Here is a 23540-nt window from a genome sequence, read left to right on the forward strand (position 1 = left end):
TTCTATGATTGAAAGACATTCCAGGATGGAAGCTCTCTGGCGGAAGAAGTTACATGATTGTCTAAAGCAAAAGGGCCTAACTTTGGAGGTCACAGATCCAGTTACACAAACTGTGGAAGCATGCACAGTCTGCATGATAATATGAAGCCCCCCAAAGGCTATGAGGTGCCATTCCAGGTTCTTGGTGGTTAGAGCCAATCTCAGTGAGATTTGCCATGTGATGGGAGAAATCCTAACCCTTGCCCCTGAGTGGTTCTTTATCCCATTCCCAATAGCTATTTAATTTACTCTTATTTTCTACAATTCTTGTTAAAGTATAGTCTCAGCAAGTGTAGTCTCCTTTCACTAAAAAATTTTAAAATGCTCTGAGCATGAACCCTCTTAATATCCTTCCCACTCTATCTTCACCCCTCTCTCTTTCCCTCCTTCCCTCCTTCCCTCCTTTCCAATTCAACCACCTGTGCTGTAGACTCCAGATCTCTTCTATTTCTTCCATAACTTTGCTGGAAGATCTTTCATTTTTCATGATCCTTAACCTCTCCTTTTCTAGTGATGATTTCTACCCCTCAAGTAAGCACTCTCATCTCTGCCTGCAGTTGTGCTAAGAAAACCGGAAACAGGAAAACCCTCTGTGGATGCTTTGCAGAAGGTACCAGAGGGAGAAGTAAATGCAGTGACCACAGCAGAGAAGAAAGGCAGGACTGTAGTTGGGTGGATATGAGAGGAAATTCCTGGCCACTTCCAAGAATCTGAGCGTGCCTGAGGGTGCAGGTTAGTCCTGGGAGTAGAGTGAGTTAAGGACCAAGGGAAGGTGTTGCCCAATTGAGACTCAGAATGAAGCCCTAGAAATGGGGAAGAATGAACACAGAAGAGCGTGAACAGCATGAAGGCCCTGCATGCCAGCCCACAAATAAGATGAAATATCTCTGGTTGTGGATGAGGTAAATAGGTGGTGTAAATCAAAATCACCAGTAACTCTCAGATTCTGTATCTAAGCAGATTATCCATGTATGATTTAAGATATGCTGTACAATATCGTGGGCTTCCCTGGTGGCTTAGCAATAAAGAACTCACCTGCCAATGCAGGAAATGTGAGTCCAATCCCTGTGTCAGGAAGATCCTCTGGAGAAGGAAATGACAACTCACTCCAGTATTCTTGCCTGGGAAATCCCATGGACAGAGGAGACTGGCAGACTGCAGTCCTTGGAGTCATAAAAGTCTTAGCGACTAAACAACAACAGCGTATAACATGACATTTGTGGTTCACCAGACTTGTTGATATGTCTTTGTGGTAAGAATACTAATTTCAGATGTTCCAGTAGTACTGGGAGAGGTGTCAGACTAGGAAGAGAAGGGAAGGTGGGAAAAAAGAGCACATGGCTGAGGTCTACAAATAAGATGGACATATGCATATTGTTATAGTTAAAAGGGATAACCAACAAGGACCTCCTGTGTAGCCCAGGGAATTCTGCTCAATATTATGTAACAACCTAAAATGGGAAAAGAGTTTGAAAAAGAATAAATACATGTATATATATATAACTGAATCACTCTGCTGTACACCTGAAACTAACACAATATTGTTAATTCTACTCCAATATTAAATAAAAAGTTTAAAAAAAGATTTTATGCAGTTAATAACCAGAGAAAGAGAATGTCACAAATGCATGGATTGAGTGAGATTTATCAAGTACATGACTAAAACAAAGATTCACATACTGATTCTAAAACCCTGATTTACTTCTCAAAGAATTCTATGGGAAAAAAATGATGCACTCTGAAAACCTTGAAGAAAGAGATGTCTCCTTATGCTTGCATAATTATGTTTTGTGAAGTATCACAATCTGTCACTTAGGTAGGTAAGGATAAGACTTTCATTGTTCTTTATTTATATATGAGAAAATTGTTGGTTGGAACAATAGAGTGGTTTAATCAAGGAAGGACTGATGCTGAAGCTGAAGCTCCAATACTTTGGCCACCTGATATGAAGAAGAGCCAACTCCTTGGAAAAGACCCTGATGCTGGGAAAGATTGAAGGCAGGAAGAGAAGGGGATGACAGAGGATGAGATGTTTGGATGGCATCATCAACTCCATGGACATGAGTTTGAGCAAACTCTGGGAGAGACTAAAGGACAAGAGAGCCTGGCCTGCTGCAGTCCACGGGTTTGCAGAGTCAGACATGACTGAGCAGCAACAACAATCACGGAACAAAAGGGTAGAATCGAATCTCACTTACTTGTCTAGAGTTCTTCTCACTGGAGCCCAGCCTCCTCTGCTGTGGCCAAATTGTGTCATGCCTTTGACATGGTATCTGGAGAAAGCAGCCGCTCTAGAAGACCCTAGTGCTCTCTCTGCCCTGGAGTCCCAGAAGAAAGCACTCCCACCACATGGCCCTGCTGGCTACGGAAGATCAACCTTTTTCCCTTTGCCTTTTAAGGAGTACTTGGTGTTCTCGCTCTTTATAATCTTCAATTAGACTTTGGTTATGGAGGGCTTATTAGTGCTGTTTTATGGATATTTTTAATGCATTTTCTTAGCTGGAAGCTAGTTTAGGAGCCAGTTTGAGAAGCTTGTAAATAAGAACTACAGGGAATGGTCTTTCCCTAACAAATTTCAACCAATTGGCTTCCTAACGTCACATGAGTTTTTATCATTTTCTGGGTAGAGGTTTCTTTCTTGATCAAGCTGAATCTTGTTATCTGGCAGAATAGTGCATATGACAAGAGTGCATGTGGGTATTAATTGTTGACGCAGCCTTTTGAAAGCCTGCAAGCCCTGAATCTTGTTCTAAGTGCATGAGGGTTGCTCTGATCCACTCTCAGGAGCCAGCACCTTGAGGGCAGGATGAGTACCTGGATGTGTCAAAGCCCACATGCCCAGGACAGCAGGGTCTGTGGAAAGAGGTGTCCTCCACCCTCCATTCCCAAGCCTGGAGACTGGGTGACTTAAGTTTTCTTAAAAAAAACTATTCACTTTAGAACAGTTTTAGATTTACAGAAAAACTGCAAGATAATACAGAAAGTTCCCATTACACCCCATGCCCAGTTATCCCTTTTATTCACATGTTATCTGAGTAAGATGAGTACATATGTTTTAATGAATGAACCAACATTGACACGTTATTAATACAATTAACTAAAATGCATAGCTTGTGTAAATTTCCTTGCTTTTCCCCTCATGTTCCTTTTCTGTTCCAGGATTTGGTACATCGCACATTGCATTTAGTAATTTAGTTATCGTATCTTCTTAGGCTCCTTTTGGCCCTGGTGACTTCTTGGACTTTCCTGATTTTTGATGACCTCAACAGTTTCAAAGAATACTGGTGAGATGTTTTGAACACTATTTCTCAATTAGGGTTTGCCTGATGCGATTCTCATGGTTCCACTGTGGTTATGAGTGTTGGCGAGGAGACCCTTAGAGGGGATGTGCCGTCCTTATTGCATCATATCAAGGGTACATACTATCAGCATCAGAGTTGATCTTGATATCACCTGGCTGAGGTCATGTTGTCAGGTTTCTCCACTGTCCAGTCACTTTCCCTCTGCCTTTCTGTGCTGTACACCTTGGAAGGAAGTCACTTTGTGCAGCCCATGTTTGAAAGGGGAATTATGATCCAGCTCCTTGAAAGCAGTGTATCTATATACATTATTTGGAATTATTCTACATGGGATATTTGGTTTGTCTCTTCTGTCCCAATTTTTTAAAATCTGTTTAGTCATTTATTTATATCACTAAGGACTTGTGGATATTTGTTTTATACTATGCATAGTATTGGACTTCCCCAGTGGCTCAGGGGTGAGGAATCCACCTGCAGTGCAGGAGACACAGACTGGAACCCTGGGTTAGGAAGATCCCCTGGAGGAGGAAATGGCAACCTATTCCAGTATTCTTGCCTGGGAAATCCCATGGACAGAGAAGCCTGGCAGGCCACAGTTCATGGGGTCACAAAAGAGTTGGACGCAACTTAGCAGCTAAACAACAACAAGTGCATAGTATTAGGCTGTTATAGTTAATCAATATTAATACGAATAATTATTAGTTATAACTAATCATCTAAAGACTAGTTTATTCACATCTAATGATGACTAGCCATAACTAATAAGTATTAATTATTGTGCTTGTGCTTAGTCTCTCAGTCTTGTCTGACTCTTTGTGACACCATGGACTATAGCCAGCCAGGCTCCTCTATCCATGAGGATTCTCCAGGCAAGAATACTAAAGTGAGTTGCAATGCCTTCCTCTGGGGGATCTTCCCAACCCAGGGATTGAACCCAGGTTTCCTGCATTGCAGGCAGATTCTTTACCATCTGAGCCACCAGGGAAGCCCAAGAATACTGGAGCGGGTAGCCTATTCCCTCTCCAGGGGATCTTCTCGGCCTAGGAATTGAACCAGGGTCTCCTGCATTACAGGTGGATTCTATTAATTATTAATATTTATCAACTATAGCACCCTAATACTATGCATTTGTTGAAGTGGGCAGAGGATGAGATGGTTGGATGGCATCACTGATTCAGTGGACATGAGTTTGAGCAAACTCTGGGAGATAGTGAAGGACAGGGAAGGCTGGCGTTCCGCAATTCATGGGGTCGCAAAAGTCGGACACAGCTTAGTGCTGTAACATCAACAACAGCAATCATCTAGTACGACTTTGTTTTGTTGCTCAAGTTTTGCTAGTGTTGACTTCTGGTAGCTCTGCCACTTGGTTCCCTTGTCACTTTGATATGTCTCTGTTTTATGGGTTAAAAACTTTGAGTGTTTCCTTGCTTTCTGGCATGATGAGATACTCCAGGCTCATACTGCATATGTCTAGCCCTAGAATCAACCATTTCTTCAAGGAGCCCTGTTTCCTTTTACTGAAGAATAGTATTAGAAACCATGATCTGGGTCCTAGGTATGCTGGTTGCTATTGGCATGTCATTGCTGCCAGGCTTTGTCAGCTGGAGAAGTAAGGATATGTACAAATGTCTACTAACCCATGTATCTTGGCACATCTATAGATATTCCCATAGGCAACCATTTGCTTCTAAACATAAATGTGAGTTTATACCAGTGTCTCTGACTGGAGGAGTGGCAGGCAGGTAGCAAAAGGAATGGAAATAATTGCTGAGGCTCCATGGCCACTTGAGAAGCAGCAGAGGAAAATAGAGGCAGCCATGGTTAGAAGAAAATGAAGAAGTATCAACTCAAATGTGTATCACTTTCTGGGTGCTCTTTTGAGGTAGGAGCAACAATTTAAGAGGCCTGTTGTAGTACCTTGCTCCAGTATTCTTGCCTAGAGAATCCTGTGGACAGAGGAGCCTGGTGGGCTGCTGTCCATAGGGTCACACAGAGTCAGACTCAACTGAAGCGACTTAGCATGCATGCATGCATTGGAGAAGGGAATGACAACCCACTCCAGTGTTCTTGCCTAGAGAATCCCAGAGACTGGGGACCTTGGTGGGCTGCCGTCTGTGGAGTTGTACAGAGTCTAACACGACTGAAGTGACTTAGCAGCAGCAGTACCTTGAAGGAGGTGTCAAGAGAGAGTCAGAATTCCCATAGATTAGAACAGTTTAGAAGTCTGGGCTCTCTGGTCACCAAGAAAAGGTGTGACATGTTCAGTCTGCTTATCATGGCTGAGGGCACATAATAGATCTTAGAAAAATTTCCATTAAAGTAGTTAAAAATTGTTCTCATGCTTTAAGTATTATTAGATTTGAGATTTCTGCCTTAGAATCTACATTTGCTATGAACCCAGATTGCTAAAATCCAAGGTCTCCCACTGAGATTTCTAGAAGCCCAAATTTTATAAGAAATTAAACTGCTTATAAGAGGATTTGAATTTAATGAATTTCTGGATAACATCCCTCGAGGTGTGTTATCCTGCCCTGCTTTGCCTTGGCTCTTGGCAGCCAGAACTTCTGGTTAATCAGTTCCCTCCTTGCCAGGTCTGGGGAAGTCTGCCTTTCTTTGAGCTATTCACTGCTTTCTGCTAAATGAAGCCCAAGGAAGCTGCTCCCAGCTGGGTAGAGTGTATGAACACCTTGGACCCTCAAAAACATTCTTCACGGATAGGAGGTGAATGTCATCCATGCCAGCCACTTACTCCCCACTCTCCTCCCTTTCTGAACAACCAGGTTTAGGGACAGCAATACTGAGAGGCAGTGAAAGAACAAGGAGACATTCTGTATCTTTCCTTCTCTCCTTCTCCTTCCCTTTCCTCCTCCTCACTCCCTTATTTGTTCAACAAATATATCAGGCCCTTTACCATGTACCTGGCACTGTACTGGCCCGGAGGAGGCCACTGGAGGCATGGACTTTGATATCTTGGAGCCTTAACTCTGTTTGGAAACCAGACGTGAAACAGTGTACCTAGCTCCTCCATTATTCAACTGTGTTAGGTGCCAACAGAAATGGGGTCTCACCTATTTGGTGGGGGTGGGTTGAGGCTTGGCCATTTGGTTGAGATCTAAGGGATTCTGGTGTTGATTTTGGCTAACTATAGCCCTGAGCTAAGCACTCTGCTTGTGTTGTGCTGTCTAATTCTTCTAGCAATACTTTATTTTCATTTTACGGTGAAGATACTGAGATTCAAAAGGCTAAGGAGATTGCCCAAGGGCACAGATCAGGAAAGTGAATGTGTCAAGACTTGCTTGAGGTCAATCTGAACACACTGTGTCCTGCCCATCTCCCTGCTCAACAGGTCTCATCAAGAGAAAAGCAAGCTAGGGGTGGGGGAAGGCAAGTGTTAAAACAGTGAGTAAAGGTGTCCCCGTGGTTAACAATTAAGTCACCTGTTCCACTCTTTTCACCAGCTGCTACTGAACAATATTTAGTTATTAAAAAAGGCTGACCAAAGAAATTCCTCTTTGAGGCCCCCAGGTACAGGACTGTCCTTGCCTGAGCCTTTCAGGGATGGATTAGAACACAGCAAGGTTGCCTGTCTCCATCACTGCAGTTGTAGCTCCACATAGAGTGTTCACTGAATGTGATACATCTGTGATACATTAACGCTGGTTAATTCATTTTCCTTGAGACCTTTGAATCCTCCTCTCCATCAACTGCCACTGCTGTTCTTTTCCTGAGTCACTATCTCTTGCCTGGACCAATGCAGTGGAGTCTTCATGGGTTTTTCTGTTCACCTCTTTTCAGTCTATTTTCTGTTGCCTCTTCTGCTTAAAACCTATAAAGACTTTCCATTGCTGACAGAGTAGAAACCAGCATGGCCTCCTCATGGCCTGCAGAGACCTGCCCTTTCTTAGCTCTGTCTCCCATTATGCCTCTGTCCTCCCCTGCTCCACTCCCAAGACCTAACCACTCTCGGAAGTCCCTCCCCCACACCCAGCTTTTACCTGTTGCTCTCTGCTGTTATTCCTGGCTGATCTTCTATGCTTCCCGCTCTGCTCAGGCACTCCTGGATACTCAGGAACCCCTCCCTCTCCCTGTGGACTGTTGAATATGGACCAGAACTGTATTACCATACAGTTTTCAGCAGACTTTTTCTGAAAAGGGCCTGATAGTAAACATTTTTTGCTTTTCAAGCCTCAGCATCTTTGACACAACAATTTAGATCAGCTGTTTTAGCCTGAAAGCAACCATAGATAATTTATAAGCAAATGAGTGTGTCTATACAATGTTACATACAAAAATAGACAGCAGGTCAGAGGTAGCCCCCAGGCTGTGGTTTGCTGATCCCAGCGATCCCAGTGCTGATCTCACTAGCTGGTGAGTTCCTCAAGTGAGAGAGCTGGTCTTGTTCATCTTTCTATGCTCAGTATCCAATATGGGCCTGGCACAGAGTGAGAGCTTAGTAAATGCTGCACAGATGAGTATGTGAGTGAATAAGTTGATCGAGTTAAATCAGGTTGAAAACTGAGCATTCAGTAGTTTCAATAAGAACCTTGACTGAGTGAAGCAAGCTGGAAGCAGAAACATCAAGTCTGTACAGGGGGGGATAAATTTTTTTATATATCTCAAGGGATGCAGAGATAGCACCTTTGAAAGGATCTGGATCAGTGTGGCTAAAAAGCTTTGACCATTGTCAGGCTGCCAAGGGTTAAAAGGAGCCTGACGCCTTGGGCAGTGGGATCAGTTCTCCACCATCCAAGTCTCTGTAAATAAACAGTGTTAAAGCTCAAGAGGGTAGTTATTAAATGTGGATTTTGCTTCATACCTGCCACTTTCCATGGAGGAGTCTTAGTCACTGATGGGTTTGCTCCAGAGAGCCCTCAGGGTTTGCATGCACAACCCTCAGCCTTTATGCAATTTAGGATTGGAAACTTCTGCAGCCCAGTGTTGGCCAAGCCTTGTTTATTCAGCTCAAGGTATTGCAGGGGTGACCAGTGTCTTGTGGTAGGAGAACTTGTAGGCTTTGTAAGTAACGTTTTTTGAGTTAGGGGAGGTGATCTAGAAAATTCACTTGCTCTGAGCATCTCTTTCCCAGACAAAGCCAGATAACAAAGAAATTAGTGTGCTCCCAGGGAGAAACATCACCACTAGTTGAGTCTTTAAGATACACTTTTTAAAAGAGCTTTTCAATGTTACAGACATCTTCTTGAGCCAGAGCAATTACAGAGTTATATTGAGTAGCATTTGGGTATTGACTTTTGATTTGGTAGGAGAGGAAAATCGTGGGCACACAAGGCATTTAGAAATGTTTTCCCTTACGTAAAATGGAACAGAGAAACACAGGATGGACACTTTGATTGGAACAGGGAACAAATGATGTGCACTTAGCTGAATTGGATTGATTTTCCTTTTTACTGAATACTTTCCTGTATTTTGTGCCATTTCAGTTCACTTTGCAATACCAGGTCCAACTTCTCCCATGGGATTTCATACCATGAAGAAAGGGAAAGCAAAGAGCCATTTTTATAAAAAGCCTCAATAATAGGATAAACCTAACACATAGATGTATTGCCTCTGTTATTTTTGGTCCAAATGTGTAGATTTTCAAAATTCCGTAAATGGAACATTAAAAAATAAGACAGCAGACATTGAAACTTTCAATTGCACTCAATAAATATTTGGTGAGAGCCTCCTTCATGTGTGCCCCAGGTATCATACTATAGACTAGGAATATAGTGATGACTGAATGGTTCCCTACTTTCCAGAGCCCAGAGTCTAACCGGGAGGTGTTCCATTTATCTATTGTTGGGTTAGCAAACTACCCTAGACTTTGTGACAAAAAGCAATAACTTTTATTTTGCTTATAATTCTGTGGCTCAGAAAATCAGTCTGGGCATAGCGTTTTTATTTTATTTTTTTTTCAATATTATTAATTTATTTTATTTAACCCATTATACCAAAAAATTTCATTGTTTATACAATCAATATAAAATTATGAGTGAGATATTTTACATTCTTTTTTTTAAATTTTATTTTATTTTTAAACTTTACAAATTGTATTAGTTTTGCCAAATATCAAAATGAATCCGCCACAGGTATACATGTGTTCCCCATCCTGAACCCTCCTCCCTCCTCCCTCCCCATACCATCCCTCTGGGTTGTCCCAGTGCACATAGCATTTTTAAAAGGTGGACTTGTAGGAGATGAACTGGAGTGAGAGGAGATTAGATGTAGGGAGAACAGTTGTGATATTATGGCAGCTCAAAACAGAACTCATGTCCATTGAGTTGGTGATTCCATTCAGTCATCTCATCCCTTGAGTTTGTGTGAACTCTGGAAGATGGTGAAGGACAGGGAAGTCTGGCATGCTGCAGTCCATGGGACTGCAAAGAGTCAGACATGACTGAGTGACTGAACCACAACAATAAATGAGAGAGATCCAACCAGTCCATTCTGAAGGAGATCAGCCCTGGGATTTCTTTGGAAGGAATGATGCTAAAGCTGAAACTCCAGTACTTTGGCCACCTCATGCGAAGAGTTGACTCATTGGAGAAGACTCTGATGCTGGGAGGGATTGGGGGCAGGAGGAGAAGGGGACGACAGAGGATGAGATGGCTGGATGGCATCACCGACTCGATGGACATGAGTCTGAGTGAACTCTGGGAGATGGTGATAGACAGGGAGGCCTGGCGTGCTGCGATTCATGGGGTTGCAAAGAGTCGGACAAGACTGAGCAACTGAACTGAACTGACTGAATGAAGATTGGTACTATAGACAGAATGGAGAGGAACCTCCTTGGGGCAAGATATAGAGGAAAGGCAAAACTATTTGTGCAAAGAAACTGGATCAGTAGGGACAGTGTTTCATATAATCTGAGGGCCACCAGGAGGGTAACCTACCAAAGTCCTCTTCTATTTATTATCATTCCAGAATTCAGCTGTTGTTGTTGGTACATTTGTATTAAGACTTGCTTGTTCTTTTAGTCCCCAAAGCAAACCCTGGTGTCTATGACTTCATCAGAACTATTTCTTTAGAACAAAAAAAATTCAAGGTAGTGTTCAACTAGCATGGAGTATTTAGAACAGCTGCCACAGAATCTGACTTTAAGCTTTATACAAGCTAACTGTATACAAGAGGAGTTTCATTTCTAAATAGGCTCAAACTTCTTAGCACTGTATAGACATTCCCAGTAGAATAGATTAGCCATTCACTGATCCAATAAATATTTATCCAGTGCTTACTCCATGCAAGGCACTATTCCTGGGGATAGACATGCAGTGAGTGAAATAAAGCTCCTGCTCTCATGGATGTTCTTTGTATCCTAGGAACATGGATTTGTCAAATCTAGAAAGGCCTTCCTTGAGAATTGGATATGAGGTTTTATCAGGTTGATTTGGCATAAGTGAGGCCATCTTCTCAGTGGGATAGGTGTGCATTTTGTGGCATCTTAGACCATAGACTCGGCTGCACTTACCACTCATTATTAACTTAGTGCTCATTAACAAAGAAGTCATTCTGAGAGCTTCAGCACAGAAGTGACAGTAGATGGCTTCCCAGGGAAGGAAAGGAGCATGCTCAATAGCTGGGACCCAAAGTTGTATTTGCCTGTTCAAATTCTGACATTTGAAGAGTATGTTAATTCACATCATGTATTTGTTTCTATCCTATTTAATTTCTATTTTTTAACACCCGTTATCTGTCATGCCCTTTGCCTCTGAAATGGGTCTCCAACAATTACTTGAGGGGAAGCATTTGGGCTTCCTGGTGACTCAGACAGTAGAGTCTGCTTGCAATGCAGGAGGCCAGATTCGATCCCTGGGTCGGGAAGATCCCCTGGAGAAAGGCATGGCAACCCACTTCAGTATTCTTGCCTGGAGAATTTCATGGACAGAGGAGCTTGGCAGGCTACAGTCCATGGAGTCACAAAGAGTAGGACTTGACTGAGCAACTAACATTTTTACTTTTTCATAATTGCTTTACAATGTTTTTTAGTTTCTGCTATACAACGAAGTGAATCAACTATATGTATATATACATCGCCTCCCTCTAGGTCATCACAGAGTACCAAGCTAGCTCCCTGTGTTATTCAGCAACTTCCCAGTAGCTACTTCAGACATGGTAATGTATGTATGAGGAATTGGAAGACAGGAGGCATTTTGGCTGTGAAGGAATGTGTTTCCAGTTGCTGCCTTTTCTAGTAGCATCTGCAAGTGTAAAGCCAAGGCCTAGGGCCCATGTGCCACAGAGAATAAGAGCAGTGCTGCTCTGCATTGTATTTGGATGGGCACTTTGAGAATTCCAAGTCTTGCCATTAATAAAAATTGGAAGGACTGTATTACAAGGCTTCCCTTGTGGCTCAGATGGTAAAGAATCTGCCTGCAATGTGGGAGACCTGGGTTCGATCCCTGGGTTGGGAAGATCCCTGGAGGAGAGCATGGCAATCCACTTCGGGATTCTTGCCTGGAAGATCCCACGGACAGAGGAGCCAGCAGGCTATAGTCCCATAGGGTCCCACAGAGTCAGACACCACTGAAGTCCGACACACATGCGCATATTACAAGGTAAATATCTCTCTGTGTAACCCTGAATTTCATCTGTAACAAACTTACTGGTATTTGTCAGAAGTCTATTTGCTGGCACTCGCGTACAATTGTAGTAAACTATTTCTTGCTAACCCCGGTGACTATAAGGCCCAGAAATAATTTGAAAAGCCTTTAACTGACTCATCAAAGAAAGGGTATGTTCTTTTTAGAGTACTAAGTGTATTTTATGACAGTCTAAATTGCTAATTCACATATGGAACACATAATAACTCTCTGTTAACCAGAGCACCTCCTTCGGCAACCAGGCAAGATAACTAATAATTTATGATACATTCTTTAAAACTCAATTTTAACTTCCCTTTGTAGACGACTTGTATTTTTTTATTTGGATCATGTTTTCATTCAGTTATGAACCTTCTCCATGATTTAAATGGTTAAAAAAATGGCCTACAGGTTATCTGAAATTCAAACAGCTGTTGTCTTTACATTTTTATTAATGTGTATTAATGTTTTCAAAGCTATTTTGCTGCTAGAATGAGTGTGTGCTTGTATGTGTGTGTGTGTATGTGAGTGAGCATGCACACACACATCATCTCAGAGGCATTCTTGGCAGATAAGAACATGATCTGAGTAGCAGATATATGATCTCATTTTTTTTTCCTGGGTAGTTTGCAATTTGGATTTAGGCTCAAAGGATTAAGTGTTTTAGCCTATGATGATTTCATAGACGCCAAAGCCTAGAAAGTTTAATCTGCACACCTCAGCTATTTCGTAATTTCTAACTATAGAAATTATAGAGGCTCTGTGAGCCCATTCTACTGAGATGGAAAGGAGTATGATGCTTATATTTTGGAAAGATTACTTGAGCCTTTGAAGCATTTAATGTTGCTTTAAACAGTTTGTTCCTCAACAGGAATATTTTGGAAGCAGCAGTAGCTAGAGTTTACTTTTTTTTTTGAAATTTACCCTAATTTCATTTTTGTGGTAGTTTTGGTTGAAAAACACACCAAGGTTAATACTCTGTGCCTGTGTGTGTGTGTGTGTGTGTGTGTGTATGCTCAGTCGTGTGGGACTTGTCGCGACCCTATGGACTGTAGCCCGCCAGGCTTCTCAGTCCATGGGATTTTCCAGGCAAAAATACCAGAGTGGATTGCCATGCCCTCCTCTAAGGGATCTTCCCAACCCGGGGACTGAATCGATGTCTCTTTTGTCTCCTGCATTGGCAGGTGGATTCTTTACCACTGTGCCGTCTGGGAAGCTCACTTGATGCATACCTACTAAAACTTAGAAAGTGCGGATATTACTTTTTAATTTTTTATTTACTTTTTTAAACAATATTACTTTTTAGCTGGAACCCTCAAGTTGTTATCTGACCACTGAATACTTGATCATCTAAATAAAAATGGGGTTAAGGATAGCAGAGATTGGAAGTTGGAAAACCCTCATATCTGCTGTGTCATGTTGCCTTTTCCTATTCATTTATCCTAAATATATTGACATAGCAGCTATAATGTGCCAGGCACTTTGGAGGGGGTGTATATCACCTAAAATAAATAAAGACCCCTGTCTTCATGAACTTCGCTTTCTAGTAGGAGGAGATGGGCAATAGCAAATAGACATATGGTTAAGTAAATTGCACAGTACACTAGAAGGTGATAAATGCTATTCAGAAATAGAAAAAGGAGAGCAGGATAAAGGAGATTCAGGAGCCTTGGAACTGGCAGGGGAGGTTTGCAATCTTAGGTAACCATATTAGGTCTTCCTGAGCAGTTGGCATTTAATTGAACTAGTGAGACACTAGTCATACATAAATCTGGGAAAGGAATGTTCTAGGCAAGGAGACTGCAGTGCAGTTGCCCTACATCAGGAATGTGCTTGGATTGTTGGAGGAACACAAGGAGGCCAGTGTGGCTGGAGGGTGCAAGTGATGAGGTCAGAGCCATCACTGGGGGAGTCAGTTCCCTAGAACATCCAGGCTTTTGTAAGACTTATCGCTTCTTCTCTGTGAGAAGAGGGAAACCACTGCAGACTTTTGAGTGAATGAGTGGGATGTGCTTAGTTGCTCAGGCATGTCTGACTCTTGAAAATCCTTTGGGCTGTAGCCAGTCCAGGCTCCTCTGTTCATGGGATTTTCCAGGTAAGAATACTGAAGTGGGTTGCCATTTCCTCCTCCAGGGGGTCTTCCCCACCCAGGGAGTGAACCCATATCTCCTGTGTCTCCTGCATTGAAGACAGACTCTTTACCTCTGGAGCCATAAGGGAAGCCCATGAGTGGGATGTTCCAGCTTATATTTTAAAGGAACTCCTTTGGTTGCCATGTTGAGACTGGACTGCAGAGTGTGTCAGTTTCATAGGTTTTCTGTAACAAAGTTCCACAAACTGGGTAGCTTAAACCAACAGAAACCATCCTCCAAAGTATCCAGGGCAGAATCCTTTCTTGCCATTCCTGGTGAAATGGCTGGTGGCTGCTGCCAGTCCTTGGTGTTCCTTGCTTTTATCTGCATCATTTCAGGCTCTGTCTTGTTGTCATATGGCCTTATCTTCCGTATGCTTCTTTGTTCCTATGAGTTTTCTTCTTTCCTTATAAGGACATCACCAGTTAGATTTTGGGCCTATCTTCCTTGGTGGTTCAAATGATAAAAAATCTGCCTGCAATGCAGGAGATCTAGGTTCCATCTCTGGGTGGGGAAGAGTCCCTGGAGAAGGGAATAGCTACCCACTCCAGTATCCTTGCCTGGAGAATTCCATGGACAGAGGAACCTGGCAGGCTATAGTCCATGGACTTGCAAAGAATCAGACATGACTGAGTGACTAATACTTTAATCCAGTATGACCTCATATTAATTTATATGTTAATTACCTTTTTTGGTGCCACTATCAGAGAAGGCAATGGCACCCCACTCCAGTACTTTTGCTTGGAAAATCCCATAGATGGAGGAGCCTGGTAGGCTGCAGTCTATAGGGTCACTAGAGTCAGACACTAGTGAGCGACTTCACTTTCACTTTTCACTTTCATGCACTGGAGAAGGAAATGGCAACCCACTCCAGTGTTCTTGCCTGGAGAACCCCAGGGACGGGGGAGCCTGGTGGGCTGCCATCTATGGGGTCGCACAGAGTCGGACACGACTGAAGTGACTTAGCAGCAGCAGCAGCAGCAGTGGTAAAGAACCTGCCTGCCAATGCAGGAAATGCAGTAGAAGCAGGTTCAGTTCCTGGATTGGGAAGATCCTCTGGAGGAAGAAATGGCAACCCACTCCAGTATTCTTGCCTGGAGAATCCCATAGACAGAGGAGCCTGGTGGGCTACAGTCCATAGGGTCATGAAGAGTTGGACATGACTGAAGTGACTGAGCATATACGCAGTTACTTTTGCAAAGGACTTAATTCTGAATAAGGTCACATTCACAGATACAGGGAATCAGAACTTGAATGTGTATTTTAGGGAGTCACAATTGAACCCATTAAATGGGCAGAGGGGTAGAAGCACAGAGACCAGATGGGAGGACAGATGATAAGGACCAGAGTGAGAACAGTACAGTGATGAAAAAGATCAATTTACAAATGTGTTCTGAAGGTAAAGCTAATGAATTCCTGTCAAACTGGCTACTGAGGTGTTGGGGAGGACTCAAGGATGATGTTATGTATCCCCCTAAATTTATATGGTGAAATCCCAATGTCAACAACAACAGCAAATGGTATTAGGAGTGCTTAGGGAAGTGCTTTGGTCATGAAGGTGGAGCCCTCGTGAATGGGATTAGTGCCCTGTAACAGAGAGTCCAGGGAGACCCCTAGCCTCTTCTACCAGGTAAAGATGCAGTGAGAAGGCTCCAGCTATGAGCCAGAGAAAGCACCCTACCCAACCATGCTGGCACTATGACCTTGGACTTGCAGTTCCCAGAACTATGAGCCATAAATTCCTGTTATTTATAACGTATCCTGTTTGTGGTGTTTTGTTACAGCCATCGAAATGGACAAAGATAAATGACTCCAAGACTTTTGGCCTGAGCATCTGGAAGGAAGAAGTTGCAATCAGCTGAGATGGAAAGATTGGTTTTGGTGAAAAGATCAGGAGTTCGGTTTTGAATTTAAGTTTGAGATGACTTTTATATGTCTAAGCAAAGGTGATTTGTACAGTGGGGATTATAATGAATCCATGTTACCTCTTGTGGCACTTAGTAACCTATTGAATATTGACCACTGGAAAAAAATCACAATTTGGTGACCAGCTCCTCAAGCCAGCCATGATTCCCATCAGAAACAGGCCAAAGTGAAAGTGGAAGTGTTAGTTGATCAGTCTTGTCTGACCCTTTGCCACCCCATGGATTCTAGCCCGCCTGGCTCCTCTGCCCATGGAATTCTCCAGGCAAGAATACTGCAGTGGGTTGCCATTTCCTTCTCCAGGGGATCTTCCCAACCCAGGGATTGAACTTGGTTCTCCTGCATTGCCAGCAGATTCTTCATGGTCTGAGCCACTGGCAGGGAGATAGGATAAAATCAAAACTTTTTGTCTGCCGGTTACCTTTCCCTTCTAACTTCACTTGCTCTTCAAAAGCTCATATTGTTAGGTCTCTTCTCTCTGCCCAGTGACTCATGGAGTAGCATTTGAAAAATAAGGAGTTCCTAAGTCAGTTCTGGAGAATTACAGAGGGACTCTTAGGCTAGAGTCACTAAGAATTAACAGTGCAAAATGTCTTTCTGTTCTCTCATCTGATCGCCGGGGAAACTCCAATTCAACACTTATCTCCTAAAGTCCCCTGTGCTCACATACTGTCTTTTCTCTCAGTTTTCCTCATATAAATTAAAACCCAGCACCATTGAGTGCCAGGTTAGAGAGCAGGGGGTGGTAGTTGTAGGGCCACCCCAGGGCTACAGGGTCGCCAAGTTCTGATGGGAAACTGCACTCCCTCTGGCCAGCAGTGTCTCCTTGGTAGCCTAAATTCACTAAACACATAGTAAAAGGAAAAAAAAAAAGGGGGGGTTTAAACATGTTGAGTGAAAGTTTGGTTGAAAAATTGTACCTACACTTTTCACTATTTTCTTAAAAAAAAAATCTTTTCTGGAATTATAGAAATTTCTTTTGCCATCTTTCCTTACTTTTCATCCAGGATAACACTGCACTACAACTTGTAATGTCCTGGGTCCAAGTATTCTTAGTCCAAGTCTTTGACACCAGTATTCTTTGGCTCAGTGTATTGTCTTGTAGATGTGCAGTGCTCACCGCTTCTGATATTCACCAGCAGCACTTTAAAACCATATCTCAAGCATAAAGAAGACTAGTGCATGCCCGTGTGCTAAGTCACTTCAGTCATGTCCGACTCTTTGTGACTCTATGGACTGTAGCCCGCCAGGTTTCTCTGTCCATGGGATTCTCCAGCCGTGAATACTGGAGTGGGGTGCCATGCCTTCCTCCAGGGAATCTTCCCGACCCAGGGATCGAACCAAGGTCCCTTGTGTCTCCTGCACTGAAAGGCAAATTCTTTACCAATAGCACCACTTGGGAAAAAGACTAATAGAGTTGTAAATTGTTTCAGTTGTCTTTTGCCTTTATTCAAAGACTTTAATTTTAGGTTTTTTTAAGAACAAGACATTGATATAAAAATTATGAAACATTAATTACTTTACTTAGCAAATATTTACTAAGCAAATGTTACTCAGATAGTGAGGCTACATGATGAACAATACAAACAAAAAAATCTTGTTCTTGCATAACATTCCTTCTAGAGCAGGAAGCAGAAAACTAGCAAAACATGTAAATGAAATACATAGTCTCACCAATGGTGGTGATAGCTATAGTAAAAAAAAAAAAATGTAGAATAAAGGCATGGAGACAGACTTCCCTGGTGGTCCAGTGGTTAAGACTCTGCTGACAATGTCGGGGGGGCCAGGGTTCAATCCCTGGTTGGGGAATTAAGATCCTACATGCTGTGTGCCATGGCCAAAAGATTTTTTAAAAAATTTTGTTTTAAAAAAAGCATGGAGAATATTGGAGGAAGAGGGAATGTTGTAGTTTTAAAAAGGGAGATCAGAAAAAAAAATTGTTTAAAAAAGATACTTGAGTAAAGACCTTGAAGAAGGATGAATGAGTGAGTAAGTGAAGTCACTTCATCGTGTCTGACTCTTTGCAACCCCATGGACTGTAGCCTACCAGGCTTCTCCGTCCATGGGATTTTCCAGGCAAGAATACTGGAGTGGGTTGCCATTTCTTTCTCCAGAGGACCTTCCCAACCCAGGGATCAAACCCAGATTTCCCACATTGTAGGCAGACGCTTTACCGTCTGAGCCACCAGGAAGTCCTTGAAGAGGGATGAGAACCATGTAAATACGGGGGACTCAACTGATTCAGGCATCAGAACAGCAAGTGCAAAGGGCCTGAGGCAGGAGAAGCCCTGGCATGTTCAGAGAAGAGAAAAAAGGCCAGGTGGCTCAGGGTGGCATGGAAGTAATGAGAGAGTAGTAGGAGGTGAGTTTGGAGGGTCAGTGGAGGCCTCCTCGGCTGTTGTGATCATTTTGGGTTTTGCTCATAGTGAGATGGAGCATGAAATGGTTTTTAGACAAAAAGTGACACAGGCAACATCACCTTCTGCTGTGGTGTGAACTGCCTCGAGGGCCAAGAGATCAATGTCTGCTGTGGTGTGAACTGCCTCGAGGGCCAAGAGATCAATGGGCAACCAATAAAAAGGCTTTCGCAATGATCTGGATGAGAGATTACCAGGATGGTAGCACAGGGTGGGGACCAGTGGTTAGATTCACAATATGTTAAAAGCAGAATCAGCAGGATTTGCTGTTGGTTTTGATTGTGGGATGTGACAGAAGGGAGTTAAGGGTGACCCTGAGGTTTGAGAGAAAAGACCAGGATTTCAACTTTGGACATAAAATTTTCAGGTACTGTGAAATGAAAATATCTCCTGCCATATCAATAAACAAGAAAAGTCACAGCCATAGGTGATTTCTGGCCTCCAAATGTGAATGAAGGCTCCCAAACTGTGATCTAGCGGATGCTGCCACCCCCCACAGTGACTGCTGTGAAGCTGGGGGAGCTTAAGAAGCAACATCTGCCACTCCTGAAGCTGACCAAGGAAAGAGGATCGGGCACAGATAGCTGAGGGGCATATGAAAGGAATGGATTCAGTGAGCTCAGAGGCTTGCACCTCCCCAAACACAGAATGATCTTTCCTTAACTTGATACCAGATCTTTGATGTTCAGACCGCCTGCTCCCTTTGTTGCAAACCTATATATATTCCAACTTCCCCTCATGCCTCCTCAGAGCAGTTTTCTCAGAGGTACTGGGATGCTCTCTCCTGGGCTCAGAGTCCTGAACATTCCCACCAAATAAAATAAGTCTACTTTCAGGTTATGATTGTATTTTTTAGTTGACAATACCAATGAATTATCCACATGGAGAAGCTGACTAGGCAGTTTGGAGTTCAGATGAGCGGCAGGGGCTGGTGACATAAATTTGGGAGTTGTTTGGGAGTTCAGATAGCATTTGACACCATGAAACTGGATGAAGTAATGGGGAGTGGGTGTGGTCAGAGGAGAGTAGAGGCCGAAGGGACAAGTTCTGGGCTTTCCAATGAGGAGGTGAATTGTTTTTATTCAAACACTTCTGACACCAAGTATGTGGGGATTTTTTCACTCCAATAACTTATGGCAGAAAGTGAAGAAGAACTAAAGAGCCTCTTGATGAAAGTGAAAAAGGAGAGTGAAAAACTTGGCTTAAAGCTCAACATTCAGAAAACTAAGATCACCGCATCCGGTCCCATCACTTCATGGCAAATAGATGGGGAAACAGTGGAAACAGTGGCTGACTTTATTTTTCTGGGCTCCAAAATCACTGCAGATGGTGACTGCAGCCATGAAATTAAAAGATGCTTACTTTTTGGAAGGAAAGTTATGACCAACCCAGACAGCATATTAAAAAGCAGAGACATTACTTTGTCAACAAAGGTCCGTCTAGTCAAGGCTATGGTTTTTCCAGTGGTCATGTATGGATGTGAGAGTTGGACTATAAAGAAAGCTGAGTGCCAAAGAATTGATGCTTTTGTACTGTGGTGTTGGAGAAGACTCTTGAGAGTCCCTTGGACTGCAAGTAGAGCCAACCAGTCCATCCTAAAGGAGATCAGTCCTAGGTGTTCATTTGTAGGACTGATGTTCAAGCTGAAACTCTAATACTTTGGCCACCTTATGCAAAGAGCTGACTCATTTCAAAAGACCCTGATTCTGGGAAAGATTGAAGGCAGGAGGAGAAGGGGATGACAGAGGATGAGAGGGCTGGATGGCATCACCAACTCAATGGACATGGTTTTGGGTGGACTCTGGGAGTTGGTGATGGACAGGGAGGCCTGGCGTGCTGCAATTCATGGGGTCACAAAAAGTCAGACACAACTGAGCGACTGAACTGAACTGAACTAATTTTCCCAATCTCCAGACACCAAATGGGTGTCTTACAATTCAATTCACTTCTGACTCTCTAACTAAGAATTAGCATCAGACTCCACAGGTTTCAGAGAAGACAATGGCAACCCACTCTAGTACTCTTGCTTGGAAAATCCCATGGAGAGAAGAGCCTGGTAGGCTGCAGTCCATGGGGTCCCTAAGAGTCAGGCACGACTGAGCGACTTCACTTTCACTTTTCACTTTCATGCATTGGAGAAGGAAACAACAGAGTTGGACACGATTGAAGCGACTTAGCAGCAGCAGCAGCAGCAGCCACAGGTTTAATTCAATCCCACAAGTCTGTCCTCCCTATAGGAGGTCAGTCATAATTATTGGGTGCTCAGGTTACCTGTATGTCTATCTGACTTGGCTACAAATTGGGGGTTTCCACAGCTCCTCCTTCTTGGGTTTAATAATTTCCTAGAAAGACTCACAGAACTCAGGAAAATATACTAAGTGCTAGGGGCTTCACTAGTGGTAAAGAACTCGTCTGCCAATGCAGGAGACAAGAGACGCAGGTTTGATCCCTGGGTTGGGAAGATCTCCTGGAGGAGGAAATGGCAATTTACACCAAAATTCTTGCCTGGAGAATCCCATGGACTGAGTAGCCTGTCGGGCTATAGTCCATAGGGTCTCGAAGAGCTGGACATGACTGAAGCGACTTAGCCCATGCAACCTCAGGAACAGCCAAATGAAAGAGATGCACAGGGCAAGGTATGGGAGGGGGTGTGTGTATGGAGCTTCCGAGACCTTTCCAGATACACGACCCTCCCAGAATCTCCACAAGCTCACCAAGGAAGCTCTCCAAACATCATTTAGGGGTTTTATGGAGTTTTCTTTATGTAATAGATGTGACTGATGAAATCTGTGGCCATTGGAGATTAGCTCATTCTCTAGCTCCTCTCACCTCCCAGGATATTGGGAGGTGAGGCTGAGAGTGCTACCCTTTAATCAAGGCTTGTCTTTCTGGAGACCAGCCCCACCCTGCAGCTTCCCAGGGGTTCATCAGTCATTTCATTGTCATGCAAAAGACACTCAACTCTTTGGAGATTTCAAGGCTTTTAGGAGCTGTCTGCCAGGAACTGGGAACAAAGACCCAATCCAGTCTCTACTTCCCATTGTATTACTATAGGAGGTCATGGAGATACAGAACACCAGAAATGGAGCTGCCAACACAATAAGAGGAGCACGGTTCTGAGGTGAGAATCTTTGGGTATAAACCTCAGAATCTTTTGGCATAAAGTGTTCTTGCTCCATTGTGTCCGTTCATCACTGTCTATATTGGTCTGATTTTATTTTTCAGATGATTGAGGCTATTATCTCAATTAGGCCTGGAGAAAGAGTAAGTAAATACCATGAATGTGAGGTTATAGATTAGATGTAAGAGGATCCCTTTTTTGAGTGGGAGCATGAGATAAATAACCACACGCTGATGGGGAGCTGGGATCCCATGGATTCTGGTTCCAGCAACAGTAGGTTCCAGCTGTGCAACCCTGGATGGGTCACTGCACCTCTCTGAATCTGAGTTTTTCCATCTGTCAAAAGAAGCAGGAGAACCAGGTGATCTCTCAGGTTCCCTCTGCTCTTGTATTCTTTGAAGCTTCTGCAGTTTTATGAGTTTTAACCTTGTTGAAGATACTCTGAAGAGCTGAGAGAATGTGATTAAGTCACTGACTACAAACTGACTGCCTAAAGGCTGGAACCAAAAAACCCATCATTGGAAGAGCTGTTGATCTTGGATAAAAGGTCAGAGTGAGCGTGAACTGTGGGGGAGATGATCTGGGGGACTGCAGAGAGGTGGGTAGCAGAGGGCATGGTTTTCTGTCTTTATATGGGAATATCATTTGCATGTTTTAATGGACTTTCCAGATCATTGATGAGAAAGTGGAGATTTGCACAGAGCAGGCAGGTTGCCATGGGACTTGTGAACTCCCCTCGTTTTCTTCAGAGTCAGATCAGCACCTGGTTGCTCCCACCCACGCCTCTCCAAGTCAAGCAGGAGACGTCGATGTCTGGATGGGCACGTTTCCAAGGATCTGGCTCGTTCTCTGCCGGGTCCCTGGTGTTTAGTGTAATGCCAGGTACATCAGAGCCATTCTGTACACACTTATTGAATGAATGAATGTTGAATGAACTCCCCAGTCTCACAGAGGTTCAGGAAAAAGTTCATCAACTCAATATGACAGGTGAAGGATCCTCTCACATTTCAGCACCTGTTGGGCTGGGAATCCTTGCCCTTAATAAATTTGCTTAGCAGCCCTTGGGGAAGTCACAAGTGACGTCGGGAGCACTGAGCTGGGAGTGTGGATCCCTGGATCGTACGGCTGGTTCAGCCATCCCAGGGTGTCTGACTCAGAGACTAGATGAGGTACGCAGCATCTAGAAAACTTGGTTTCCTCCAAGGAAACATTAATGAACAGTACCAAATAATAGTTTGTGAAATCCTTAGATTTTCTATTTCTTCCTTATTCTCTGTGAAGGAAATGGCCCTCACTGGAATTCAGATGCAAGTTTCCTTCTGATAATAAATATTCTATTTGGTCCAGTTCCTTTCCTCGTAATAGAACTAAAATAAATCATTTTGGATTTCAAGTTTTTGAAAGATGTGTAATGAGTCAAAAATTGTATATATAATTTGTCTCTATAATGTGTTGACTTTCTTCTGTGTTTACATATGAAATCTAGCACTTTTAAATGATGACTGTTCCGTGAAACATTTTCTCTTCCTCCCAACCAGCAGAGACCTTTCCCATAGCACAGATGGTCTCTTCACAGCTCTTTCTATCCTATTTTTCCTTCCATAATGGATTCTTAGGATCATTGGGTAATCTCCTGACGGTGTATCCAGCACAGTTCTAATATTTGTTGAATTAAAATTTATAAGTAAATTACTCATAATGTGCATTTACACTGAAAGCTATTCAACACAGTATGGGAAAGGTGTGTGCATGCCTGCTAAGTCACTACAGTCATGTTCAACTCTGTACAACTCTAGTACTGTGGCCAGCCAGGCTCCTCTGTCCATGGGATTCTCCAGGCAAGGATACTGAAGTGGATTGCCTTGCCTTCCTCCAGGGGCTCTTCCCTACTCAGAATCAAACCCGGGTCTCCTGCATTGCAGGTGGTCTCTTTACTGACTGAGTCACTAGGGAAGCCCCAGCGGGAAAGGTACCTAAAGTAAAAATACAAAGTTTTTAACCGAAAAGCAAATTATAATTTGTTACTTAGTTTT

General features: G+C 43.2%; 2 long non-coding RNA genes across 2 annotated transcripts; both read left to right on the forward strand.

The window, feature by feature from the left end:
• Nucleotides 1-3249: 3249 nt before the first annotated feature.
• Nucleotides 3250-16046, forward strand: LOC147366063 (uncharacterized). Its single transcript, XR_015133185.1, has 2 exons — nucleotides 3250-3323; nucleotides 15831-16046. It is a non-coding gene; the product is annotated as an uncharacterized LOC147366063 (long non-coding RNA).
• A 5320-nt stretch (nucleotides 16047-21366) lies between these two features.
• LOC147366064 (uncharacterized) lies at nucleotides 21367-22910 on the forward strand. The gene is made up of 2 exons (XR_015133186.1): nucleotides 21367-21507; nucleotides 21612-22910. It is a non-coding gene; the product is annotated as an uncharacterized LOC147366064 (long non-coding RNA).
• Nucleotides 22911-23540: the final 630 nt, after the last annotated feature.

This window comes from Bos grunniens, chromosome 9 (genome assembly GCF_055505025.1).
Source record: "Bos grunniens cultivar Pamir isolate PY7600 chromosome 9, Bosgru_T2T1.0, whole genome shotgun sequence".
Classification (NCBI taxonomy): domain Eukaryota; kingdom Metazoa; phylum Chordata; class Mammalia; order Artiodactyla; family Bovidae; genus Bos; species Bos grunniens.